The 14,953-nt window shown below is 43.2% G+C and overlaps 1 protein-coding gene across 1 annotated transcript in view; it reads left to right on the top strand.

Moving 5' to 3' along the window:
• TRAP1 (TNF receptor associated protein 1) overlaps positions 1-14,953 on the top strand; it is a 60,024-nt gene that overhangs the window by 19,337 nt on the left and 25,734 nt on the right. The window lies entirely within an intron of this gene.

Below are 14,953 nucleotides of genomic sequence, written 5' to 3'. Positions count from 1 at the left end.
CCCTTTATGGTCTTTTCTAGTGGCTGTAACGTGCACTTGAAAAAATGTTTTGTTTTTTCAAGAACTGTATTTTGCTGTTGTTGGGGATATTCTATAAATATCTATTAAGTCGAAGTGTTTCATACAGTAGTTCAGATGATCTGTGTCTTGATTTATTTTATTTTTTGGTCTAGTTCTATTAATTGCTGAGAGAGGGATATTAAAATCTCCAGCTATGATTGTGGAATTGTTTTTTTCTTTTTAATTCTTTCAGTTTTAACCTCATATGTTTTGAAGCTCTTTTATTAGGCACATACATTTGTGATTTAGTGTTCCTGATTCATTGTATCTTTTTTTAATTTTTTTTTCCTTTAGATTTTATTTAGTTATTTTTAGAGAGAGGGGAAGGAAGGAGAAAGAGAGGGAGAGAATCACATCAACGTGTGGTTGCCACTCACACGCCCCCTACTGGGCACCTGGCCCAGAACCCAGGCATGTGCTCTGACTTGGAATCAAACTGGCGGCCCTTTAGTTCTCAGGCTGGCACTCAATCCACTGAGCCACACCAGCTGGGGTAATTTTTTAATTCTGAAATACTCTTTTTTTTTTCTGGTAATACTTTTTATTTTGAAATCTGTTTTGTGTGTTATTAATATAGTTATTCCAGCCTTGTTATGCTTACTTTTTGCATGGTATGTCTTTTCTGTCTCTTTACTTTCGGTGTATCTATATTTTTACATTTAAAGTAACTGTTTTTTAGACATGATATACCATATTCTGCTGTGTATAATATGCACTTCTTTGCCCAAATTTTTGAGGGAAAAATAAGGATGCATATTATACATGGGTAGTACTAATTCCATATCTATATAAATGTTTTTAATTCTTTGATTTATGCTTATGTGTTAGAAGTGTACTTCTAGAAAGCAATAACAATATTTGTATGCAAAATAATAGCCTGGGACATGATAATCAGTTTTATATATAAATTAAAAATTGAATTGAAAAATTAAAACAAAAAAATTTTTTTCCTGAAAGTTTGGGTCAAACATATGGGTGCACATTATACAGAGAAGCACGTTATACATGGCAGAATATGGTCATTAGGTCTTGCTTTATCAATTCTGACAGTCTTTTGCCTTACAATTGGCAATTAGTCCATTAACATAAAGTGTAATTATTGATATAGTTGGGTTGATCTCTCCTGTTTTGTTTGTTCCCTCTCATTTTCCCCCTTTCTTCTTTGTTGCCTTCTTTTGGATCAAGTAAATTTTTTTAGAATCCATGTAAGTTTATTTAATGCTTTTTTAGCTTTACCTCTTTACATCATTTTTTAAGTGGTTATTCTGGTGACTGCAATGTTCAGCCTTAACTTTATTTTTATTTTTTGATTGTAGGGAGAGAGAGGAAGGGAAATAAAGAAACCCTGATTTTGTTGTTCCACTTATTTACACATTCATTGGCTGATTCTTCTACGTGGCCTGACTAGGATTCAAACCCGCAACTTGCTGTATTGGGACAGTGCTCTAACCTGGCGTATTGAGACAACAACAGTCTAGCCGACTGAGCTTGTTCAGCCTTAACTTTTATTTTATTTTATTAAAAAATATTTTATTTACTTATTTTTAGATAGGGGGAGGGAGGGAGGGAGAAAGAGAGGGAGAGAAATATCAATGTTTGCTTGTCTCTCACATGCCCCACACTGGGGGGCCCAGCCCACAACCCAGGCATGTGCCCTGACTGGGAATCAAACCTGTGACCCTCTGGTTTGCACAGGCCAGCACTCAGTCCACTGAGCCACACTAGCTGGGGCCAGACTTAACTTTTAATAGTCTATTTAGAATTAGTATTATAATAGTTCATGTAAAATATGAAAACTTTGCAACTCTGTAGGTGTGTTTCCTCCCTTCGCCCCATTCTTCATGTTAGAGTTGTCATATGCATGTCACATGTATGTGTTATAAATCCATGAGAATGTCTTAATTTTTGCTTTAAACTGTTATGTATATATATTTTTTCTATTTTTAAAGATTTTATGTATTTATTTTTAGAGGAGAAAGGAAGGAGAAAAAGAGGGAGAGAAACATCAGTGATGTGCTGGAGGAACGTGGATTGGTTGCCTCTCACACGCCCCCAGTTGGGAACCTGGCCTGCAACCCAGGCATGTGTTCTGACCGGGAATCGAACCAGGGACCTTTTGGTTTGCAGGCTGCCACTCAATCCACTGAGCCACACCAGCTGTGGCAAACTGTCAAATTTTTTTTAATGAAAAATACTCTTATATTTACCTAGATTATCATTTGTGATGCTGTACATTCATTCCTGAAGGTCCAAGCTTTCATCTGATATCATTTCTATTGACCCTGAAGAACTGTAGCATTTTTTTCATGCAGGTTTGCTATTTAAAGTCTTCCCAGTTGTTGTGCTGTTCTCTTCCGACATCTGTTACTTCTGATGACATTGTAGCTGTCGACATCTGTTACTTCTGATGACATTGTAGCTGTCGTTCAAATTATCGTTCTGCCACGTGATGTGTTAATCTCTCTGGTTGCTCCCAGGATTTTCTCCTTTTATTTGGTTTTCAGCCATTTGACTGTGATGTGCCTGTTTGTTTTTCTTTGAAATCATCCTGCTGGTAGTTCATTGAGCTTCTTCGAATCTGTAAACTTATGTCTTTGACTAACTTCGGGGAAATTTTTTAAGTTATTACTTCTTCAAATACTTTTTATGCCCTTTACTCTTTTTCCTCTTTTTCTGGAACTATACTTAATGTGTATGTTAAACTTTTTTTATTATTCTACACATACCTTAGACCCCGTTTATTTGTTTTTAATCTTTTTTCCTCTCTATTTCACATCGAATAATTTCTATTGATCTATTTTCAAGTTCACTGACTTTCCTCTGATGTCTCCATTTGGAAGACTTCCAGTTAATTTTATTTTTTTTAATTTATTTATTTTGCGTTACATTTTTTATTGGTAGCTGGTGCTGACCTACACATGCCTATTTCACTATGGGAATTGTCTGGACTAGACTACTGGGTAATTTTAAAATTTTGTATATTGTATTTTTTTAAGAAATTTATTTTATTATATTTATTTGTAGAGACAGGGAAGGGAAGGAGAAAGAGAGGAAGAGAAGCATCAGTGAATGGTTGCCTCTCATGTGTCCTTCACTGGGGACCTGGTCTGCAACCCAGGTGTGTGCCCTGACTGGGAACTGAACTGATGACCCTTTCGTTCGCAGGCCTGTGCTCAGTCCACTGAGCTACACCAGCCAGGGCCGATATTGTATTTTTTATATCTAGGATTTACATTTGGTTCTTCTATTATAGTTTGTCTCTGGGATTTCCCATCTTTTCCACTTTGAGCATACTTTGTGCCATGTAGTATTGTAATAATGACTGTTTTTATAATTTTTATCTTTTGACCCCTGCCTCTGGGTCTGTCTGACAACAGTCTGCATTGACCGGCACGTCTCTAGGCAGCTGTCACATTTTCCTATTTCTGTGTCAAGTAACTTGGAAAATAATATTTCTTTATTTTTAGAGAGAGGGGAGGGAGGGAGGGAGAAAGAGAGGGAGAGAAACATCTTGTGAAAGAGAAACAGCCTGCTTCCTCTCGCAGGCCCCTAACCAGGGACCTGGCTGCAGCCCAGGCAGGTGCCCTGACCAGGAATTGAACCGCGGCCTTTCACTTTGTGGGACTGAGCCCAACCAACGGAGGCACACCAGTCAGGGATCAAACAACTTTTTATTGCATCCCAGACAATGTGGATGTTACTTAATGGAGTGTCTGGATTTTGTTATATTCCTATGAAGAGTTTTTAAGTGGATCATTAACCTGGTTGGACCCTGCCTGCAAACACTTTCTCTTAGGCAGCAGTTCATTTCTCTTATCCTTGTACTGCTTGCAGTTTGCCCAACACATGTGGGCTCAGGCTGTCAGCCAGAGACTTAGAAGGATTTATTCACAGAATTTAAGGTACTCTTTCTTTGACCCTCTCCTTCCTGGGTTCCCCTGTTGCTTTTCAGCTTCTATTATTACCCCAGTCTGTCCTCTGGTTCTTCAGGCCAGAAAAAAATGCATATCGTATACATTTGCTCTTGGAGTTTTAGCTGCCCTTCGCTGAACCTGCCTTCAGTCCGGGCTGTTTCCTTCTTCCCAGTGCCGACTCTCTCCAGCATCCGCCTGTTCTTGCTGGTTCTCTAGAGCCTTCAGGTGGTCTTTCTGTTGCTCCTAGGTTCATGGTCATTACCCACAGGAACTTCTGTTGGTAGGTGACACCTGGGCCATATAGGAGACAGCCCCTCTGTAGTAGAGTTAAAACAAAAAAATGAAATAGTTTCTATTTATTTCATACTTGGTTAAAATGGGGGATTGTCTGACTGTGGTATTTAATTCCAGAAAAATAATCAGTGTGTTTCTCACAGCTTAAAATGCTTGTGTCTGTATCTATAGGTGTATAACTTAAGGTGCAGTTGTGGAAAAAAAAAAAAACATGGTGAGGACTATGGCTGATAGATGGGAAAGATGGGTGATTTTTTTAAGCAAAGGAAATACCCATCGTGTTTTGATTCATTTGCTTTACTTGTTGGTTTCTGTAGGCAGTTATATTTTTAATTTCTGCTTGCTAGTTAAAATTGGTCTTGCAGGACTGCTAACGCCATCTGTTGGCTGACCAAATGTTCTGCTTGAGCATAGTGATAAAGTTACATGATTGCAAAGAGAGCTGCTTCTTTACTAGATTCTTTGGCATCCCAAGAAATGTGGATGTTCTTGTCTTGGAAAAGTTTGATATTAAGAAATATACTTGTTAATTTGGTGACATAAGTTATACATTAACAAAAAGTTAAAGTAGAAGAAATGCCACAAGCTGGCATGTAGAGCAGAAGTTTTCCATAAGCACACTCTGAATTTATAGTAGGAGAGATCGTGGTGAACTTAGGGGATGAGGGGCTGGATGGGGGAGGGCCCACGCCGGGTCCTGACGCAGCTCGAGTGGGAAGATGGGATGTGGTTGCGAGTCGAGGAAAGAGCATGAGCAGTAACGGGTGTGTGTGTGTGTGTGTGCTGTGAGATTCACATTATTGGTGCTTCCCATTTTGTGCAACCCCAAACCACCAAGTAGATTAACATTGTGACACTGTAGCCTGACACTGAGGTTTGTGGTTTTCCCAGAGGGTGTAGAGGAAACGTGAAGGCAGATACTGTGCAGAGTGTGTTTGTATCTGGTTCAGGCAGATTTATTTATTGCATTATTGGGTTGTTCTTGAAGTCATTGCAGACAGTTCAGTTAACCTGAAATCAAACCTGCTCTAAATGGTGCTCTTGACTAATGTACTCTTAGAATTATGTTGGAAAGACTTAAATTCCTGGTAGGAAATATAGATTGCTTGTTTTTTTTTCCTTTTTGAAACTATGGGGGGCTTATGTTAGATCTTTTCAAAAGTATTTTGAGTTCTAAAAGACAAAAGGTATAGGAAAAATAAAACATGGGAAAATTGTTTAACCTTGGAGTAACAAAGGCCTTTACAAATAAGACTAATTTTCTTAATATGTAAAGAGATCTTACAAATCAATAAGAAAAAGGATGGAAAGTGTGGTAGAAAAATGATCAGAGGATATCAAAAGTTCATTAACAAAAATAGAAAATATTAAAAAGCCCTGGCTGGTGTAGCTCAGTTGATTGAGCACCGGCCTGTGTAGCAAAGGGTCACCGGTTCGATTCCCAGTCAGGGCACATGCCTGGGTTGCAGGCCAGGTCCCCAGTAGGGGGTGCATGAGAGGCAACCACACATTGATGTTTCTCTCCCACTCTTTTTCCTTCCCTTTCTCTCTCTGTAAAAATAAATAAATAAAATATTTTTTAAAAAGAAAATATTAAAAAATGTGGATTGATATTCAATATTGCTTATAGTAAGAGAAACATAAATGAAAACTATAGTGAAATTTTTGCTTTCCAAAAGTTTCATAATACTGTGTGGCAGGTGTTTGGGGTGACCCGTACTCTCATGTGTTGCTGGTGGGAAGGTAAACCGACGGCCTCTCTGGAGGGCGAGTTGGCAGCATGGACCATCATTTAAACTGGACATAACCTTGGGCCTGGCCATTTCCTTCTCGTTGAGTACTAGGATGTAAAGTCATGCGTACATGAAATGACACATGATTTGTAACAGAGATGTTACAAAACTGGTAGTCAGGATTTCCTTTCCCTTCACCTGGTTTCCCCTAACAGCGGTATCTTATGTAACCATGGTACAGCCCTGGACAACTGAAATAGCATTAGCACGGTGCTGTTGAGTTACCTGCCGATCTTATTTTAATTTAGCTGGTATTTTCACTGATGCCCTTTTTCTGGTTCAGGATCCAATAGTTATGTTTCTTTAGTCTCCTCAGTCTTCGTGCTTCAGGACCTCGCTGCCTTTGGCCGCTTATTTTATAGGAGGCCCCTCAGTCCGGGCTTGTCTGGTGTTTTCTGTGGTTAGACTGAGGTGCGTTTGGCGGGCGCACAGCAGAGGGGGGCCGTGCTGTCTCGCCACGCCGGCAGGTGAAGCGCACCGACTCCTCTCGTGCCTGACGACGGTGATTGCGGTCACTTAGGGGGACTCACCACTCTCTCCCTGGTAAACTACTGCTTTACTCTTTAAGATCAGTAAGCATCTTGTGGGGGATACTTTGATATTATGCAAACATGCTGTTTTTGGTGGAGTTTTAAACATCCATCAGTAATTTATACCTGTCACAACTATTACTATGCTTACTATATATTTATTGCAGTTCTTCTATAATGAAGAGGTCCTTTCTCCCCCTACTCTTATTTGTTTATTATTTATTTAAGTACGGGCTAATAGATGCTTGATTTTGTTTTTTTTTAATTGATTTGAGAGAGAGAGAGAGAGGAAGAGGGGAGAGAGAAACATCAGTTTGTCGTTTTACTTATTTCATGTGTTGATTCTTATATGTGCCCGATTGAGGGTCAAACCCACAGCCTTGGTGTATCGAGATGATGATACGAACTCTACCCAGCCAGGGCCTAGGTACTTGTTTTAGGTGCATTTGTCAGTTTACAGTCCATTACTTTCATTATTTTGTTGTTCAGACTGTCCTAGATTTTGCCATCGGGCACACCTTCCTGTTGGAGCCTGTGTCCCTGTGGCATGTCCCATCGTTTTCAAGTCCTTCATCACTTTCTGGTACCACAAGGTATTCCAGTCTTATCTGCAACGGTCCTGGTTCCTTTCGGTGGAGAATGGTGTTTACAAGCCAAGATCTGGTGCCAGGGAGGGTGACGACCCACCCTGGTTTGCCCAGGGCGAAGGTGCTTCCTGAGAAGTGGGACGTCCACCGGGCAGTGCCTGGAGGGTCGCTCTCCCTGCGCAGGTGTGCCCGTTGCTGCTGGGCTGTTGTTGCCTCTTGGCCTGTCAGTGGAGAAAGCTAGGAAATACAGGTGTGTGTACTCATGCACACAAACGCACCTCAATATTTGTTTCTACCTCAGGTCTCTATGTATCTGAAAAAGTCTCGAGTTCACACCGATGCCCTCCAGTTTCAGTGTAGTGCCACAGGGTCCCCCTGGCTGTCCCCTCCTTATTTGTAACTCATTTCTTCCTGACCCAAGGTCCACCATGTACTTACTGGCCTGACCTGAGTACATGCTGGAGCAGTTTCAGGATTGCTAACAGTTTTGCTACAATAAATGTATGCAGTCCCTTTGGAGGTTAGCTTTACAATATATAGTCAAAATGCCATGTTCTGAAGTTCCATTCAGTTAATTCTTGTCTTCTTCCAGTGTTAGTAGGTTGTTTTTGGTATAGCTTTGAACATTTGCTACTGCTTGTGTTTCATTGTTCTTCCCCACAGCCCCAGTTGCTCTTAATTATTTACTTTTTGGGTATGTGAAATACCACCATGGTTCTAATAGTCATATATCCTCAAAAAGGTATCCTCAGAAATGTCACATTCCCCTGAGTTCCGCTACCCTGTTCCCAACCCCGTATTCTTTCCCTTTTATTGTGTAGCCCGCAGCCCCTTTGACTGTGACCTTATGTGGAAAGAGGGTCTTATGATCAAGTTAAGATGAGGTCATTAAGGTGGATCTTAATCCACTGTGGCTGTGTCCTTATAAAAGAGGGGGATTTCACCCTGGCTGGTGTGGCTCAGTTGGTTGCAGTGTCGCCCCATAACTGAAGGGTTGCTGGTTCGATGCCAGGTCAGGGCACGTGCCCAGGTTGCGGGCTCGATCCCTGGTCGGGGCGTGTGCAGGAGGCAGCCGAGCAGTGTCTCTCCCGGTGTCCACGTTTCTCTCTCTCCCCTCCCCTTTCTCTGGAATGAGAATAAAATACACCTTTAAAAAAGGGGGAGAAATTTGGACAGACAGACACAAACAGAGGGAAACGATGTGAAGACACAGGGAGAAGACGACCGTCCACAAACCAAGGAGCCCCCGAAGCCACAGGAGCAGGAAGAGCCGCCTGGAACCGAGGCTCCTTCAGAGCCTCAGACGGAGCCAGTTGTGCCGACACTTGGGTTTCTGCTAACAGCCTCCAGAGCTGGAGGTGATAAGTTTCCGTTGTCGCAGCTGCCCGGTCTGTGGTCCTTTCCCGCGACAGCCCTAGGCTAACACTCACCCCCCTGTAGGCAGTCAGTTTCTGCTGGTCTGAATCGCGTGCCCACGAAAGGTGTGTCTGAGGCCTAACTCTCGGAACCCTGTTTGGAAGTGGGGCCTCTGCAGATGTAGTAACTTGAGGTGACATCATGTTGTGTTATAGTTAAGCCCCACGTCCGGTGTAACTGGCGTCCTTGTAAGAAGAGGTGAATTTGGGCCCTGGCCAGGTAGCTCAGTGGGCTAGAGCATTGTCTCTACACGCCAAGGGTGCAGATTCGGTCTCTGGTCAGGGCAATGTACAAGAAGCAACCAATGACTGTATAAGTAAATGGGACAACAAAGTGGCGTTTTTCTCTCCTTCTTTCCCTCTCTTCTCTCTCTCCTTACCTCTCTTCCTCCCTTCCTCTCTAAAATCAATCCATACAAATTGGTTAAAAAGAAGAGGTAAATTTGGACATAGGACACGCACTGGGGAGAGGGCTGTGTGGTGACAGAGGCAGGGATCGGAGCCAGGCACCTGCCAGCCGAGGAGGACCGGGACTGGGGAGAGGTGCGGGCCAGCCCCCTCGGAGCCTCCAGCAGGAGTCCACGCTGCCGGCTCCTTTACTTTGCCTTTCTGGACCCCACAGCTGTGAGAGAATACATTTCTGTTGTTTTCATCCACCCAGTTTGTAGGACTCGGCTTCAGCAGCCCTAGGAAATGAATACATGTTCTTACTCGTTTGTGGTTTATCTTTTCCTGTGTTCTTTTTTGCACAGGTGAGTGGAAAAAACAGGTATTTTCCTGTATCCTCATCTTTCTTCCATGAAGAGTAGCCTGTGGCAGATAACTCTAGCACTTCAGAGCCTTATTTTCAATAGCACAAGACTGGGAGAAGTGTAAACTCTCATCAGTTGAGCGCTAGTTGAACACTTACCCATCATAGAATATTTTATGCTTGTTAAAAAATAAGCAGCTTTCTGTACTGATTTGGCATTATCTCTAAGATGTGTTCCTTTTTTTTAATCCTCACTTGAGGACATGCTTCCATTCATTTTAGAGAGAGAGAGAGAGAGAGAGAGAGAGAGAAACATCAATTGGCTGGTGCATTTCGTGCGCACCACAACCAGGGATCGGTCCCTCAACCTAGCCATGTGCTGTGACCAGGAGTTGAACTGGCAACCTTTCCGTGCACCGAACGATGCTCCAGCCAACTGAGCCATGCGGCCAGGGCCTAAGATGTGTTCTTGATTAAAGTATTTGTACACACAAGACTGGACATTTAAAAAATGTATGTCAGATATAAACAGCTATTCCCTCTCCCCTTGCTACCACACTGATCTGGAGGGTGTCGTTTATGAGGGCCTCAAAATACTGAGTCATTAGCCTTTGAATGTTTTGATTTTCTCTGATTTCTGGTTTCCTTTGGGGTAAGGGTGGCTTTAGCTGAGACGCAATGAGGGAGTTCAACCTGTTCTTTTCTTTTTTTTAAAAAATATATTTTATTGATTATGCCATTACAGTTGTTCTATTCCCCCCCTTCATTTTCCCTCCACCCTGCACACCCCCGCCCCCACCATGACCCCCCCTTTAGTTTATGTCCATGTGTCTCAAATTCTTTAGATTCTATATTTCCCCTACTATTCTTACCCCCCCTATCTATTTTCTATCTACTGTCTATGCTACTTATTTTCTGTACCTTCTCCCCCCTTCTCCTCCTCCCACTCCCCTGTTGCTAACCCTCCATGTGATCTTCATTCCTATGGTTCTGCTCCTGATTTAGCTGTCCTCTTAGTTTGCTTTTGTTTTAGGTGTGGTTGTTAATAACTGTGAGTTTGTTGTCCTTTCACTATTCATGTTTCTTTAATTTCTTTTTCTTAGATAAGTCCCTTTAACATTTCATATAATAAGGGCTTGGTGATGATGAACTCCTTGAATTTGATCTTATCTGAGAAGCACTTTATCTGTCCTTCCATTCTAAATGAAAGTTTTGCTGGATAGAGCAATCTTGGTTGTAGGTCTTTGGATTTCATGACTTGGAATACCTCTTTCCAGCCCCTTCTTGCCTGTAAGGTCTCTTGAGAAATCCACTGATAGTCTGATGGGGACTCCTTTGTAGGTGACTGTCCCCTTATCTCTTGCTGCTTCTAGGATTCTCTCCTTCATTTTAATCTTGGCTAATGTAATGATGATGTGCCTTGGTGTGTTCCTTCTTGGGACCAACTTCTTTGGGACTCTGAACTTCCTGGATTTCCTGGAAGTCTATTTCCTTTGCCAGATTGCGGAAATTCTCCTTTATTATTTGTTCAAATAAGTTTTCCACTCATGGGTGTTTCTCTTCCCTTTCTGGTACCCCTGTAATTTGGATGTTGGAATGTTTAAAGATGTCCTGGAGGTTGGTGAGCCTCTCCTCATTTTTTTGAATTCTTGTTTCTTCATTCTTTTCTGTTTGGTCATTTTTTTCTTCCTTCTGGTCCACTCCCTTGATTGGAGTCCCAATTTCCTTTCATCACTATTGGTTTCCTGTGCATTTCCCGTCATTTCAGTTAGTTTAGCCTTCATTTGTTCCTCTAATTTGTGACTAAAACCAGCCAGTTCTGTGAGCATCCTGATCACCAGTGTTTTGAACTGTGCATCTGATAGGTTGGCTATTTCTTCATCACTTAGATTTATGGGCTCTGGGGCTTTGAGGTCTTCTTGAGCCAAGTTTTGGTCTGTTGGCGCCTGTTATGTAGGCGGAGCAGAGCCTTAGGTGTTCAGCAGGGCAGAGCTACCCAGGTCACTGGGTTGTGACGCTGTACGTGGGGGCGGGGTTAAAAGGGGGCAATGGCGGTCCCCTCTGCTGCTTCCCACCGCTGGGGCCTGTATGGTCTGTCTTACTGCTCGCTCCTTTGCTGGTTTATCTGCACGTGAATGTGTGACTGCAATCACTGCCTTGTGCCCTCAGTGGGTCCGCCCATTGCTACTCCACACCTGGGATCTGCCCACAGCTGCCGGTGTGCCTGGGTCGCACACCCGGGTCAGTCCCGTGGATCTTTCCTGCCTGACCCCGCTTCGCTGCTGGTTTCGCCCCTCTTACCTGTCTGGCTGAAAGGTTCCTTGTTGTTGGACTTTGTAAATTTTCTGTGTTTTGGCTGCGTTTTTTGTTACTAAAACTTTGTTGTCTTTAAACTTGGTTGTGCGAGAAGGCACGGTGTTTCCACCTGTGCCTCCATCTTGGCGGAAGTCCAACCTGTTCTTTTCTGAGGACCAGAAGTCATGTCAAGGAAAGGACTGTTAGCAGAGCGAGGTGGGACAGGAAGTGAGGATAAATGATCAGTTCAGTAAATTCTGCTTTTATGCAAATGGAGTGGATCCGGAATACTTACTCCAAATAAAAATCACCAGTGAGGCAAACCAGCATCTCCTCTTGAGGGTGTAGTGTGTTATCTGATGTTTGGTGGGTGTGTGAATAGGAACTTACAAGGTGCTCACTGTGTGCCAAGACCAACCTTGAGAGTGTACGGAGAGAAGGGCAGAGACACCCTAGTGTTGGTGACCATACAGGTGGGGCACAAGGGCATGAGGGATGTCAGCAGACCTGGGCTGGGGATTTCAGAAGAGGGTATGATTTTGCTGGTTTGGTGGAGGACCTGGAATACCAACCCGAAGCATTTAGAGTTGATGAGATTGCATTCAGGGATAAGTCCTCCAAAATTGGGGAAATAAGTTAGCATTGGTATCAGAAGATGAATGTGTGGAAATTTAAGGAATGGATTGCAGAAAACATTGTCGCGGGAGACCAGTTCAAAGGCAGGCAGGGACAGGGGCCTGGACAGGGGAGGCCCTCGTAGCTGGAGAGGGAGCGGGGACCATGGGAAGTGCCACCTGCATCTCGCTGCCGGGGGAGGGGACTCCGAAAGACTGCTGCCCAGTCCTTCCCTGGGGCCACGTGGAAGGGAGCTGTTGCCAGGTGGAATGTGGTAAGGGGAATATTAGGTGAAAGTATCTAAAATGTTTTCAGTGTTTGTGAGGCTGCTCACATGGCAGCGTGGTCAGACACCCCTCAGTCTGCGACTGCTGAGCTTTCTGCTCTCTCTGAAGGAGGACCTCCTTCGCCTCCTTTTTTAGTGGCTCTGATGGTTACACTCCTGTCCATCTGTTTGGAGCCAGTGCTTCGTGTAGAATTCAAATCCAGATCCTGTCCTGAGGAAGCTTGGGTCAGACTTCCCTCAAACGTCTCTCCTTTCTCCCATTCTCACTGGTTTCCTCCCTGAAGTTCAACAGCGCCTTAAAGCAGAGGGCCCCGCCTTTGGTGGGAAACCTGCTTCTGTCTGTGAGTGCTGCCCCTGGTGGGACAGGCTTGCCCGGGGTCTGTGTCTGTGAGTGCTGGGGGCTGGCTGGGAGCTCAGGGACTTCAGTACCCCTGGCCTGGTGCAGACCAGCGCAACCCCTGGTTCATTCAGCTCTCTAACCAAATATTTGATTCCAGAAGAAAGAGCCTAGAAATTTTTTATCTATATGGATAAAGTGAACACTGCAGTAAGGCACAGGTAATTAAATATTTAGACTGTTTAGAAATTGAATATTTTTTGAGTTATAAGATTGTTCTTAAGGTATTCTGCATAGAGGTAAATGCTAAAGCCATGTTATTTATAAATCCAGGAGTAAGCTGAGAGAAAAGTCAAGTTGATATGTTGATTTTCTGGTCATTTCTGGACATTCAGAATCACTCCTTTGTGTCCCTTCCACATGTACAGTGCACACAGTCAGGCACAGGCCAGTATGGTCTGGACTTCCACGCAGGGGGTCTCGCGTGTCTGACCTGCATCTTTGAAAGCACTGGCTATGGAGCACTTAGTGACTGGCCCCAGCCCTTAGGCCGGTGGCCCTGGAGTTGGTGCATGGCACTGTCTTGAGGAGTTGCTAGTAAGAATCAATTCCTGCCAGGTACAGTGAGGGTGTCTGCATGTGTTTGTAGCATCCAAAGGCAGAAGACGCATCTGCCGGCCAGGCTGGGGTAGCCGTGTCAGATGACGGTTTTTCCATCTCCCCTTGCAGCGGGCTCCAGAAAGCAAACACGAGAGACAGCATGAGGCCCCTTCCTGGTTACAGGTAGAAGTGTCACTGCTTTTTAGTTTTTAAATCCAGTAACGTAAAAAAACTGACAGCTTTAGACAAAAAAATTATAAAGGAATCAACAAAGATTGTCTTTTTTTTAAACATTTTTTATTGATTATGCCATTACATTTGTTCTATTCCCCCCTCCTTTCCCCTCCACCCTGCACACCCCTCTCCCACCATTTCCCCCCTTTAGTTCATGAACACGTGTCTCAAGTTCTTTAGATTCTGTATTTCCCCTACTATTCTTACCCTCCCCCCTATCTATTTTCTATCTACTGTCTGTGCTACTTATTTTCTCTACCTTCTCCCCCCTTCTCCTTCTCCCACTCCCCTGTTGCTAACCCTCCATGTGATCTTCATTCCTATGGTTCTGCTCCTGATCTAGCTGTCCTCTTAGTTTGCTTTTGTTTTAGGTGTGGTTGTTGATAACTGTGAGTTTGCTGTCCTTTCACTGTTCGTCTTTTTTTATCTTCTTTTTCTTAGGTAAGTTCCTTTAACATTTCATATAATAAGGGCTTGGTGATGATGAACTCCTTGAATTTGATCTTATCTGAAAAGCACTTTATCTGCCCTTCCATTCTAAATGAAAACTTTGTTGGATAGAGCAATCTTGGATGTAGGTCTTTGGTTTTCAAGACTTGGAATGCTTCTTTTCAGCCCCTTCTTGCCTGTAAGGTCTCTTTGGAGAAATCTGCTGACAGTCTGATGGGAACTCCTTTGTAGGTGACTGTCCCTTTAGCTCTTGCTGCTTCTAGGATTCTCTCCTTCATTTGAATCTTGGCTAATGTAATGATGATGTGCCTTGGTGTGTTCCTTCTTGGGTCCACCTTCTTTGGGACTCTCTGAGCTTCCTGGATTTCCTGGAAGTCTATTTCCTTTGCCAGAATGGGGAAGTTCTCGCTTATTATTTGTTCAAATAGGGTTTCCACTCGTGACTGTTCCTCTTCCCCTTCTGGTACTCCTGTAATTCTGATGTTGGAATGTTTAAAGATGTCCTGGAGGTTCCTAAGCCTCTCCTCATTTTTTCGAATTCTTGTTTCTTCATATTTTTCTGTTTGGTCATTTTTTTCTTCCTTCTGGTTCACTCCCTTGATTTGAGTCCCAGTTTCTTTTCCATTACTGTTGGTTTCCTGTGCATTACCATTCATTTCAATTAGTTTAGCCTTCATATGTTTCTCTAATTTGTGACTATAATCAACCAGTTCTGTGAGCATCCTGATCACCAGTGTTTTGAACTGTGCATCTGAAAGTTTGGTTATTTCTTCATCACTTAGATTTATCGGC

Source organism: Artibeus jamaicensis, unplaced genomic scaffold (assembly GCF_021234435.1).
Source record: "Artibeus jamaicensis isolate MK-2021 breed Jamaican fruit bat unplaced genomic scaffold, CSHL_Jam_final contig_700, whole genome shotgun sequence".
NCBI lineage: Eukaryota > Metazoa > Chordata > Mammalia > Chiroptera > Phyllostomidae > Artibeus > Artibeus jamaicensis.
Note: the sequence above shows the minus strand (reverse complement) of the source record. Positions and strands in the feature narration are given on the sequence as shown.